Here is a 12,762-nt window from a genome sequence, read left to right as displayed (position 1 = left end):
CAGCTTTGCAGCAGCTTATCATGGAGGGACTTTTACACCGCGGGACAAGGTCTGGGTTGCGCAAGGGTACACAAGAGACATGTCACCATAGCATCCCACCTGCCAACTCTGCCTTATCTCCACTTCCATGGACTGCCTTTCAGCTGCTCTGATGTCAGATAGGAAAACATTGCCAGTTCTGGACCCCTCCTTCCCAAACCTCTGAAATTTGTGGGTATACCCCGAACAATGACTCAAAGTCACCAGCAAATCTCATGTCTTGCACTTTCATTTAACATATCAGACCCAATGAACAAACACACCAGAAAACAATTATTTGTCAAAGAAAAGCCTAGGTCTTGAAAGATTGTATCCCATCAGCCTCGAGTACTTTCTCTAATATATTTAAAAAAAATGTGGAAGCTCTAACTCTCAGACATAGATTAAGTAGGGCTACCTAGTTATGCCAGCGATATGACTTCCTGCTTCCGCAATCCAAAAATTTCCCCAAGTGTCTGCATTTGATATAACCTAGGTCCCCCTCATAGTCAGATTTTTGATCACAAGAAATTTGATAAACTCAAGAATTTGTGATTAGTTGATGCCGTGGAGTTTCATGCCTATTAGCTTTCAAGTTGTATCCTTTGCCTACCAATGGACACTCCCTTCACGACTGTTTCTTCTTTAATCAGTAGCAGCGCCTTGAGCCACCATCATGGCTCAGTGGAGGCTCTAGAATAGACAATTAAACACAACATAAGATTTTAGAGCGGCCACAGCTGCCCAGGTTTGAGAATAAACACTAATACATGGCTTTCTGACCCCTTCCTTGGCACCTGCATGGTCAACTCCACCCATACTAACAGGACACAATTAGAGCAGCACATACAATAAGTGACAGCCTGAGACTAGACTCTAAATATTTTTTTAAGGAAAAAAACAATCAGTAGGAACTCTGGATCAAGTTATCAAAAGACAACACATTTTGAAGAGAAACAATTGTAGAAGGGTCTTTGTGTTACTGCCTAGGTTTCCAAAGCCTCCTTGACACTAAGATCACCATGTTTCTTTCCTGCCCTGGGCTTACCTTTCACCGACCATTGTGATCTGTGTTACTATTACTCTAGGGCAACTCCCAGAATACAATACAAAGAAGAGTCAGATAACCCCATCACCCCTACCCAGGGCTTTAACTGGGTTAAAAAACATGGGGGGGGGGTCTCTCAAAGGGGCGTGGTCAATGTAATTAAGGGTGTGGCTTAAGAACACGTAAGCTAAAAATCTGTATTTAGCATGGTGTGCCACCTGACTTGTATGTATTTTGCTTTTTCTGTCATTGCATCCAGATATATGAAACAAGTAACATCATACCTACAAGAAGTCAGGACTATTGGCTTTATCGATGGTTGTTAGTTGCATAAGATAAAGGAGCTGCAACTATGGCTTGTATATAATATTGAAAAAGCTTCCACTTAAAGCCGTGTTGACACCACCGCAATTTTGCTGCTCCTGAGTTCAAAAAGAGAAGGGAAATCCAGAGAGAAAATTACTCTCTTTAAAGGACTTCCCTTCCCCTTCAACGCTCACATGGCATGACGTCATGCCGTACCTTCTCCATTAGTGAGAAGTGAGCAGCGCATATAATGTGCCTGCTGTCACTCACTGCGGTCTGGAAAAAAAGCAAACCGCCTGTGCGAAGGCACAAAACAGAGCCCGATAGAGACCCGTTTCGAGCACCCTTTTAAAAACTGCTGGTGCTCAGCATCAGTGAGACCTGGCCTACTTAAAAGCACTGCCCCTACTCCCAAATTCAGAGTTTTCAAATTTCCCAGGTCCATACTGTGGTGTAGCGGTCTAGTCCGCGGGCGCACACGGAGTGTGACGTCACCGGACATCCGGTAGCGGCCATTTTATCGGCATTAGAGCGCCGATTCTGAAACTACACGGAGCTCCGCTCCGGCGCTCCTGTGTGCATATCATTTCGAATAAATAAGCACTTTACCACACAAAAGGTGTCTGCCTAGGTCTTCCATCAGGCTAACTTGAGAGTAAGCGGCAATCTTACACATACGCGAGTAGCTTGTCCAGTCAGTGTTTACTCTTTGCCTCCGCAGATTTGTAGTCCTGGTTTTATAATGGGGTAAACAGGACTACAGGACCCACAATGCAAAGGATTTTTTTTACCGGAATGAGCTGATCACGCATGGACAAAGGCGACTTGCGAGCTCTGAAAACTGTGTTCACAGCCAAAAAAGAGGATTGTAATGGAATTCGTTCCTAGTTGTTTCTCAATGCCGGGTACATTTTTCAGAATCCTGACTTCCCCAGAAAGTCCCAGTTTTTGGAGGACTGTCCCAGCGTTCCAACACTTTTTTTTTTCATTTTTAATGCATGTCCCGGTTTTTGGGACAAAGGTCATTCAATTCAGCAAAGCAGAATTGAAATGTATGTTCTCCTTTCACAGGTGCCTCTGAAGACTGAAAAACATTGAGCGATGTATCTGTTTCTGTTGGCAGGACTGGAGGAGGTGGGCTGCATGCTGCCAGCAGAGGGGAGACAGGGTGGGGAGAAAGGCAGGGGGCTCAGGGTGGAGGTCCTGCCATAGATAATGTTAAATGCAGCTTTGTAAATGTGTGTGTGTATTAAATGTGTGTGTATATACATATATATATATATATACACACACACACACTTACAAGTCTACCGTATATATAGGCACATATTTACAAGGGTACGCAAAAACTGGAACATGCCTTATATAGCAGTAAAACTGTAGTCCTACTTTTATTTCTGGCCTGTCCCGGGTTTTGGTTCTCAAAATCTGTTCACCCTATAACTGAGGCAAAACATCTTATTAGACAAGGAAGGTTTTTTAGGTATAAAATGTGGGCGTTTCCTCGATTTACGTCATGAAAAACGCCTAACTGCTTGTCTACCAGTTCTGACACGTCTTGCTAAATTTAATTTCTGACAACAGTTCCCTCTCTGCCCTCAAGCAAATCGTTTATGTGGGTCATACACAATTTATAAAAAAAAAAAAGGAATCCAGCCAGTTTCCGTCGCGGAGGGTAACGTAAAACCAGACTCCCCTGAACGCAGGCTAGCAGCCCTGCAGCAAACATTTTCAGTAAGCCAGCTGGGGGGGAGGTAATTCAAACTAAAAACAACAGCCTTACTTCCTTGACTGGGAATGTTGCAAGCAGACAAGTCCCTCGGCACAGCTGCAGACAATGACTTCTTAAAGAAACAGCGCCTACAAAATGGTGGGGCGGTGGGAGTCCATTCACAAAAGCATTTATGAGATTAAGATTTCGGGAAGCAGTACTACAGAACTCTTTTGGGTACTCTTACACGCCTTTGGGGCTCGACCACGAAATATCCAAGTCCCTATAAGTAAAAGTGCAAAAAGGACACAGTGCTTTCTATTTGGACTACTCTTGAGTGTGGATATGGAAGTGTGGGCCCCAGGAGCACAGACTGAGAGTTTGAGCTGCCAGGTCCGTACGAATGCCTGCAGCCTCCCTGTTATGCACAGCACCTTCGAACACTCCCACTTTTTTTTTTTACTCAACAGCACTTTGTATGGTCATATTTACTATGTTACAAAGAAGCTACAAGCATGGCCAGCACTTACTTAGGGTGCTAGGTGGTACCAAATTTAAATGACAGGCCTGACAAACAGCCCTTTTAATTGTGGATGTATGCACTCCAGCAGCAACCTTTTGCCCAGAGCGCTGCACATCTCTGAACCATTCCCAGAGCTCTCAAGGTTCCCAGGTCCACGAGCGGTTAGCTCATCCTGTCCAGTTTTTCTCTTTGCATTCTCCACACTTGTTGTCCTGATTTTAGGACTACAAATCCCAGCATGCTACATATAAAACCTGGAATGGATGAGCTATTCGTGCATAGAGCTGGTTAACATGAGAGCTCTGCATTCCAGATTACACACGCCACAATGCAGGACCCTCTTGGCTAAAAACATGCTCAGGTGAAGATGTCACACATGCCATGAGGGCAGGTGACAGCTGCATTCACGTCTTGTTTTTCAACCTGACGGTTTCTGGCAGTTCTTCCAGACTAGCAAGGAATCACAGCGTTGAAAAGCACTTTTCAGTCATCACTCTGCACAGAACATTAAACGACCTCAGTTTAAAATGCCTTAAGGGACACTTCCAATGGTCTAATGGAACAGTTGCACACTACGTGCATGATCCGGCTAGTGCGCATGTGGCCCAACTATTCCGTACCGATGCCTAGAGATGCTGCACGCAAGGGCATGGGCATATGAAAATCATTATTCCTCTTGCCACTCATTCGATTGAGGGCCAATGAGATCATGCTTGAATAATGACACACTTTAAGCATCTGTGCTGACTTTTCATGATAGGGGAGCTAAAAATCACGATAATGATAGGTCAGCGGGGTCATGGGGTGGGGATATAGTAGGATCTTCCTTTCAGGTCATGGTGAAGGTAAGCCTGTCCAGTTGGATCCTTAACTCCAGTCAGGTGGGTCAGCTTGACTGTTCTCCTATCCTCCGCCCAGCAGCTTTTTTTTTTTATAACTGGGAGAGTATGGCTGTGGCGTGGTGGAGGACCAGTGATGTGTAGGGGCCGTTTCATGCTTTAAGCACTACCTGTGGCAGGTTGCTTGGCGGCACAAGTTGGAAGGCTTTCATCTTGTTTTTGCCTCCAGAGGACTGGCTGTTGGCCGGAAGGGGAGCTGAGGATTCACCATTTGGAAAAGGTTGGATCATTCCATGATGGCGTGTCCAATTTAGTCAGGCAAAGCGCTGCTGACCAAGTATTTGCGTGCATTAGATTGAGGAAAGATGGGCAGGGTCAAAGAATAGGAAGGGGGGGGGCAAAGAGCAAGCAGTCTGGAAAGGATGGGAAATTGTTTGGAAGAATTGTCTAGGCTGTGATTCATTGGGCCATCTCGTCTGAAGCCATGTGCCTGAAAAAGTAACATAAGCCGCATGGGTTTTGTCTAGGGACTTCACTGAATGCTTGTGCAATAAAACATAGACGAGCGGTGAAGAGACATATGAATTACCAGCAGTTGACCTATTAATTTCCCCAGCCTACCTGGGGAATGTGATGCTGCCTGACAAAATACGTGAAATTGACTACAGCCAAGAACCACAATCAAAAATCAACATTGATACTTTTATGAATGTATATACCTTTATTCTCTCAATAAAGAATTACGACATAAAAAAAAATCAACATTAATTTGCTAAGTACATTGTGGCAAGGGCATAGGTCACCAGATGTATTTAAAGCAATGCATTTGTATGAAAAAACAGAGATTGGAAGATAGAGAGCCACAATCAAAGGGACAGAGTGATAACAGTGGGTGTGAACGGATTAGGGATCAGCGCTGCATTTTTAAATGCATCAGAAGTGAAATGCCTTCTAATGGCAATTCAAGACATATACTTATTTATTAGCAGTATTTCCTTGGGGCAAACCCAACCAAGAGAGAATATATGTAACTTCCACTGTTGAGAAGGGCGGAAAAGAGTTCAAGGCAACATCGTTAGTTAGGTAGATACACTGTGAAGAGATGGGTTTTTAGATTCTTTCGGAAGGTTAGAAGATTCAGAATGTCCCCTGCATGGTGTACAGTCACGTTCCTCTGCCCTGAGTGCCTGATGCGTGTATCTGGTATTGTTTTTTTAATTTGTCCCTAACCTCACACTAGATTAGGCACAGAGGCCTAGACCTGACATTTAACAAAAGTGGACCTGTTCTGTGACCTGTCAGGCTGCGCCACAGGTGCCCTCATTGTACAGAAAATGGACGACTGTCACTGTTGTGGGTTTAGTACATAGAGCAGCAGTGGCAGCATGCTGTGTTTTGCGAATCTGCAGCAGTGACCAGGCTTTTTTATCTGCATGACTAGAGTGGGGGCCTACTGGCCCACTTGGGTAAAGTTCTGCTGTATATGCTAAGCCAGATTCTAGTTCTGGCATCCCATGTGTAAGTTGTGTGCTTGTGGCATGTGTGACACATGCATAGTCTATACCGGAGGACTGGAGGCCTGTGGGATCCATTTTGAGTATCCCAAGCCTGTCCTTGTGCACAAGATGGAGGTGAGGTTGTTTTCTCAGGCAGTGGAAGTGTATTGCCGACCATCCTGGAGATAAAGCGAAGTGGGGATAGTGGAGACGGGGCTCCCTTAGAATTTGATTAGGGATTTTGGCGAGTGGAGCTGCTGATCAGTCTTCCTGAAGCAATGACATTTAATAGACCCTTGGAGTGAAGGGTTGGACTGCAGTTCAAAGTGAAAGAGACCCTCTTAGATGAAGCCTTATTTCTTTACACTGATCGCTCTTTAGTATCACTGATGACAGCCAGATGCAAAAAGCACACACCTCTGTGCCTAGAATAGAGGGAACTTCAGGCTGGATACTACCTTGCTGTGAGGATCATCAACCTACACTAAGGCTGTGTCTGGAGAGCACCTGGCGAGGTCATTTGTAAGGCGAACAACCCCAAACTGGTTCTGAAAGTGCAGACAACGGATCCATAGCTCCTGTTTGCTTTGACTACATCAACGTGGGACCAAATGTGACCAAGGAAGAGAGTGCTGCGCACTCAGAGAAGTGCTAGGCAATTACAGCTTATGTCTGCCTGACAGCCAGCTTCAGTGAGGCGAGGGACATCACCGGAGTTCACCCCTCGCTGCAAGAGCAGATTATCTATCCCGAAGCACCTAGACCTCTGCCTCCTGAGAGAGAGAAGGAGCTTGCTAACCCTGCAAGAGGAGTGACTATCTTGGAGTTGCAAGGTGTAGCAATATCCTAGTGCTGGGGCAGAGGACAGGGTAGAGTGATATGTGTGCCCTGGTGTCAGCTCGCTCCATACTCTCCAGTTTGATTCCTACTGGGAATCGGGACGTTCTGGCTTGACCTGAGCTTCAAACACAAATCTAAACCGGAGCATAATCAGGCTAGAACCAGAACCGGGAATGGAACTTCCTGGACTATAAAGGAGGACTGGGACGATAGCAGGAAGAGGCTCTGACCTACTCCAGTGTCAGGACGCTAAATGACATTGTACATATTTTCATATTTGGAATATTTGGTCCTACTGTGTAATTTAATGTGCATTAAGTTACTTTTCCACTCGAAAGTTAAGCACTGGGATGGACAATCAGTTATTGTGCTGCTGTGTGATTGCTGAGTTCTGAGCTCAAGCACCCCCGTATTACCTCACAGAGCAGCCTGTGACTGCTCCCCATTGCTTCCACTTACAGTCAAGTGCTGATGGGGCGGAACTTGGCCCAGTTTGCAGAGCCACAGTAGGAAATATCCCGTACATCAACGGCAAACAACCTCAAACCCCACAGCTGGGCGCAGCAGCCCCTACTTACACTGTGTCCCCCCAAACCAGGTCTGACACCACCTATCCCTTCGGTCTCTCAATTTCGCTTCTCACTCTCTGTTCACTCCCTTTCCCTCACCTGAATCCCCACTGAATCTGCTGCAATAAACCTCTGGGAGCTGTAACGGACCTTGGCCTTTAAAAAAACTCCAATGGCTCCAGCTCACCTGGGGAAATGCCTGGTGGGATAAACGGCCAATCTGGCCCTGCGTTCACTGCCCAAAAGGGGGGCATCAGCACAATGCAGGGCCACTATTACACTGTAAATTCCTTTAAAGGATTGTGTGATTCTACCTTGGTTTGTCTGCACTATTCTGTATGTGGCAATGCATAGCCTATATCATTATATGTACTTAGTGTATTTGGTATGCCCATTAACAAACTGCCAGGGGGACAAATAAAACCAAGTACAGGCTCAGTACATCATTTTAACAATGATGCCTTGCTGCTGTGTTGCCAAGAAACGACGACATTTTGCGCATCCTGTGGTGCACATTAGGATTCAGCAAAGTTTTCACTCCAGCAGCGAATACAGGTGAAGTTGGGGAAATGTTGCAAAAACATGCAAGCTTCCTCGCTTCGCATGGTTTGCGGCTGCGAAGTAAAGCTCACATGGAAAGGTTATAATGATAATTCAGGCGAGATGGTGTAACCCAAGTAACCACACTACTCAATTATGCGTGAAAAAGGCTATTTTAATGAAATAAGTGTGTATAGCAACAAATATAACTCTCAGCCATTGTCTTACAGGGTAATATTAAGGCCTCACTATACACAGCAATATCTCTAAGTAAGACATACCCTGCCAACTTTTCTGCTGACTTTGGAGCTGGGGCACGAGGTTGGTCTTTCAGGGTTGGCTCAATATCTTGTGATATATATATATATATATATACACACACACACATACACACACACACACATACATACACACACACACACTACCGTTCAACATTATAAAGCTACACCCAATGAACTCTCCCTTGACCCCTGTATGAATTCTCCCAAGAATTACTCAAATCAATCAGCGCGCTACTAACCCGTGAGGGTCTCAAGGCGCTGGGGGGGTGGGAGGTGGGGGGGGAGGGGGCCGCTCCAGATCAGTCGAAGAGCCATGCCTTGAGGTCCTTCCTGAAGGTGTGCAAGGTTGGCGAGCGTCTGATGTTCACGGGGAGATCGTTCCAGGTCTTGGCTGCGATGTAGTAGAAAGCTCTCCCGCCTGTTCTGTTTGTGCGGATGCCGGAGACCTCTGCCAGGGCGAGGTCGGCGGAGTGGTACGTGGAAGGATACTCTCTAGTTGAGGTATTTGGGTCCGATGTTGTAGAGGGATTTGTAGGCGTGGGTGAGGAGTTTGAACGTGACCCTTTTCTCGACAAGGAGCCAGTGGAGGTCTCGCAGGTGTTGGGTCATGTGTTCCTGATGCGGAGTTCCGAGGACGAGTCTAGCAGCGGCGTTCGGGATGGTCTGGAGTCTATGTAGTAGGGTTTGGTTGATTCCCGCGTACAACGCGTTGCCGTTGTCCAGTCTGCTGGTTATGAGTGCGTGGGTGACGGTCTTTCTGCAGTCGGGGGGATCCACTTGAAGGTTTTGCGGAGGATGCGTAGGCAGTTGAAGCTGGTGGAGGTGACGACATTGATCTGTCAGTTCATGGAGAGGGAGGAGTCGAGGATGATGCCATGGTTGCGTGCGTGGTCAGTAGGAGTTGATGGATTTTCGAGGGCGGAGGGCCACCAGGTGTTCCAGGCGGAGTTGCAGGATCCGAGGATGAGGATCTCGGTCTTCTCCGAGTTGAACTTCAAGCAGCTGTCTTTCATCCAGGCTGCCACGTTCTTCATTCCTCCCTCAAAGCAGAGTCTGGTGTCTTCGGGACTCTTCGTGAGTGAAAGGATGAGCTGGGTGTCGTCAGCATAGGATACAATGCTGAACCAATGCATCTGACGATGGCAGCGAGTGGGGCCATGTAGATATTGAAGAGCGTGGGGCTGAGAGGCGAGCCTTGGGGTACTCCGCAGTTGATATTGGTGGGTTCGGAGAGGAAGAAAGGAGTTTGATCCTCTGGGTTCTGCCGGAGAGAAAGGATCGGATCCAGTCGAGGGCGGTTCCTTGTATCCCTGCGTCGTGAAGTCTGGCTTTAAGGCTGCGATGAGAAACGGTGTCGAAGGCTGCTGAGAGGTCTAGGAGGATGAGGGCTGCAGTGTATCCCTGGTCGAGTAGCAGGCGGATGTCATCTGTGGCAGCGAGGAGAGCGGTCTCGGTGCTGTGGTTGCTGCGGAATCCAGACTGGGAGGCGTCTAGGATGGAGTTCTCTTCAATGAAGGTGGTCAGCTGGGCGTTCACTAATCAGTTCTGTTCAGTAGTTCTTTATTCGGTGATTAAAAAACACCATAAAAGTCATATAAGTACAGACAGTTCAGTTTATCCTTAAAAACACAATTAAATCATCTTAAGAACCCTGACTGAAATTACAATTCATCAGGGGAAACACAGTTGACTCGCCCTCTGACCATTAGCTAAAATCATATTGCGTTAGACCACAGGAAAAATCAGACCACACATATCCATAATAGTCACATTAAAGCCTCCCCTCTAGTTTCTCTTAGTCTCAGCGTAACTTTAATAAAATTCATCATACAGCATAATGTCAACGGCTCGTTAGCTTTTTGTAAAAAGAGCAAAGCAGATTTAGCTTGTGTCAGCTTTGCCCTTTTTAAAATTTCTATTAAAAACTTCCGCCGTGGCATTAAATAAAAAGGGCAAAAAAATACAAAATGAAGGGTGTCCTGCGGAGACCTATTGTTGCAGCCGCAGGCACCCTTCTGCTCAATTGACACTGTAAAACCTGGCGGATCTGCCAGTAAATGTGGTAAAAGATTGAGCCTAAAACGACACATTAAAAACCTCTCTTGGGCATTGTGCATGAGATAAAGATAGGACTCCATCCCCTCGGTGGTCTTAATCGTATTGTAAGCAATCACCACACTAGTCGCTCGGTGACTTTCGCCGCGAAAGTGAGGAGAGAGATGGGTCGGTAGTTTTTCAGGTCCATTGGGTCGGCCGTGGGTTTCTTAAGGAGTGGTTTTACCTCTGCCCATTTCCAGTTGTCAGGGAAGATGCTAGACATGAGGGAGGCGTTGATGGTCCGTCCTAGTTCGGGTACGTTGGCGGCAGCAGCCCTGTGGAATATGTGCAGAGGGAGGGGGTACGTAGGGGCTCCCAAGTGGGTCTTCTACATGGTAGTTGTGGTATGTTCGATGGTTGGCCAATCAGCAGGGTTGGGGGGGGGTGGGGAGGTGCTGTCAGGCATGGGTTCGTTGACGTTGTCGTAGAAGGCCTTGATCTTCAGGTGGAAGTATGAGCTGAGCTTGTCGCAGAGTTGCTGAGAAGGTGTGATGTGTACGTGGCTTCGCTGGGGGGTTTTGTGAACTGCTGTATGAGGTTGAACAATTCCTTGGCGTTGGTCTGGACTTTGTCTCTAATGAAGGTCCGTTTGGTGTCCCTTATGCGCTGGTGATATTCCTTCAGGGCGAACCTGTGGATATTCTGCGCTTCCGTCGTTTTCTGGCTTCGCCAGGATTTCTCTAGGCGTCTGTAGGAGCGTCTGCCTTCCTGTAGTTCAGTGGTGAACCAGGCGGCTTTTAACGGGCGTTGTTTGGCGGGGTGCAAGTTTGTCGGCGCAAAGGGAGATTCAGCGGTGAAGTTCTGTGGCTGCCGAGTTGGCGTCGGTCGCGGTGCTGGGGGGGTCTTGGAGGAGGGTGGTGATGAGTTCTTCGGAGACATTGCTCCAGTTTCTTTGTGGCGGTCGTGGCGTTGGCTTGGGTGCGGTGTTGGTGTTGAAGGTGAAATGGACCCAGTGGTGGTCAGTCCAGGGGGGCTCTGTGGTGTGGCTGAACTGGATGTTTGTTCCTTCCGTGAATATAGGGTCAAGAATGTGTCCAGCTCTGTGTGTGGGTGTGTTGACCAGCTTATTCAGTCCGAGGTTGTCGAGGAGAGCGGTGGTGTCGGGGTTGTTGCGGTTGTCGAGGTGGAAGTTTAGGTCCACGAGTAGAATGTAGTCCATGGAGGCAATTGCGTGGGGTGCGGTGAGCTCGGCTATAGTGGTTGCGGGGTCCCGCGGTCTGTAGATGAGGGTTCCCCGTAGCGTGGTCTTGGGGCTGGTATGGATCTGGAAGTTGAGGTGTTCTGTGTTGGAGTGGGGGTCGCTCGTGCTTGATGTGGAGAGGCAGAGGGGGATCCTGTGAGCGATGGCGAGTCCTCCTCTTGGGCGGTAGGGACGGTCCTTCCTCTGGATCTTGTTGCCATCGGGATGGCAGTCGCGATATCGGGGCCGGAGGTGGCGTTGGTCCAGGTTTCAGTGAAGAAGGCGACGTCGGGCGAGATTGTGTCCATCAGGTCCCAAATCTCTACGGCATGTCGGTAGAGGGAGCGCACGTTGATAAGGATACACGTCAGGGTGTTGGTGGTGCATGCGTTGGGCGGGCCTTCGGTGGTGGTGAGGGCATCGTTGATGGTGACGGGTCTGTGGCAGGCTCTGCACGAGAACTGTCCCTGGGTGGCGTTTGGAGTGGTTCTTACGCAGCCGGAGCGTCTTCTGGGGTTGAGTGCGTTGAGATTGGTAGAGTCGTAGCGGTGGGGCCTACGAGATGCAGGGTTCCAGGCGCTGGTCGGGTACGGGCGCAGACGGGCTTGTCTTAGGCGCGCCTTTGGCGAGGCACGGCGCGACCGCGCAGCGGTCTGCATTTAAATAGGGGAGGGGAGGGAGGCTCAGCTGGGTGGCGGGAAAACGGGAACGGGTAGAGGGGAGGGGCAGCAGTGGCTGGAACGGGGGAAAGCGTGAGGGGGCTGGCACAGATGACTCAAATAACCTGTTACTTGGCTAACTAAACTCCCAGCCATCTTGCTTACCCCCCATCCCCCCAGCTGATCCACTCAACCAGTATCATAACCAATCTCATAGTGGCCTTCAATTCATCACTATACCGGTGTGCTGCACTTGGCGCCTGCTTATCAGCAACAATTTAACAACTACCCCTACGCACTAGTGTCACCATGTCAAGCTTTCCACACATCCCTGACCCATCTACCATAACTGATCACCTAAGGTAATCGTAGTGTCAACTCCTCACCCTGAAGAAGACTTCCTTCCCATGCCCCTCTACTACTTACCATTTAAACTCCCCCCTTTGCCCCTAGAGCAACAGACCACCTCAGTCCTTAGACTGGACCACCCCCCTCCACCCAAAAAACCTGGGGGCAAGGCTCCCATGACACCGGACCCCCAACCTCCCATTCCCACTTCAAGACATCCGTGGTCAGGTCATCCGGTAGCAGGAAAGTATTTATAACCAATGCCTGGCGAGAGTATGGGAGGTGGGTAAGCAACTGAACTTCGCTT

General features: G+C 48.2%; 1 long non-coding RNA gene across 1 annotated transcript in view; it reads right to left on the bottom strand.

Annotated features, from left to right (window-relative positions):
• LOC146799574 (uncharacterized) overlaps nucleotides 1-12,762 on the bottom strand; it is a 152,702-nt gene that overhangs the window by 138,712 nt on the left and 1,228 nt on the right. The gene's annotated exons all lie outside the window — the stretch shown is intronic.

Source organism: Triturus cristatus, chromosome 9, assembly GCF_964204655.1.
Source record: "Triturus cristatus chromosome 9, aTriCri1.1, whole genome shotgun sequence".
Lineage (NCBI taxonomy): Eukaryota > Metazoa > Chordata > Amphibia > Caudata > Salamandridae > Triturus > Triturus cristatus.
Note: the sequence above shows the minus strand (reverse complement) of the source record. Positions and strands in the feature narration are given on the sequence as shown.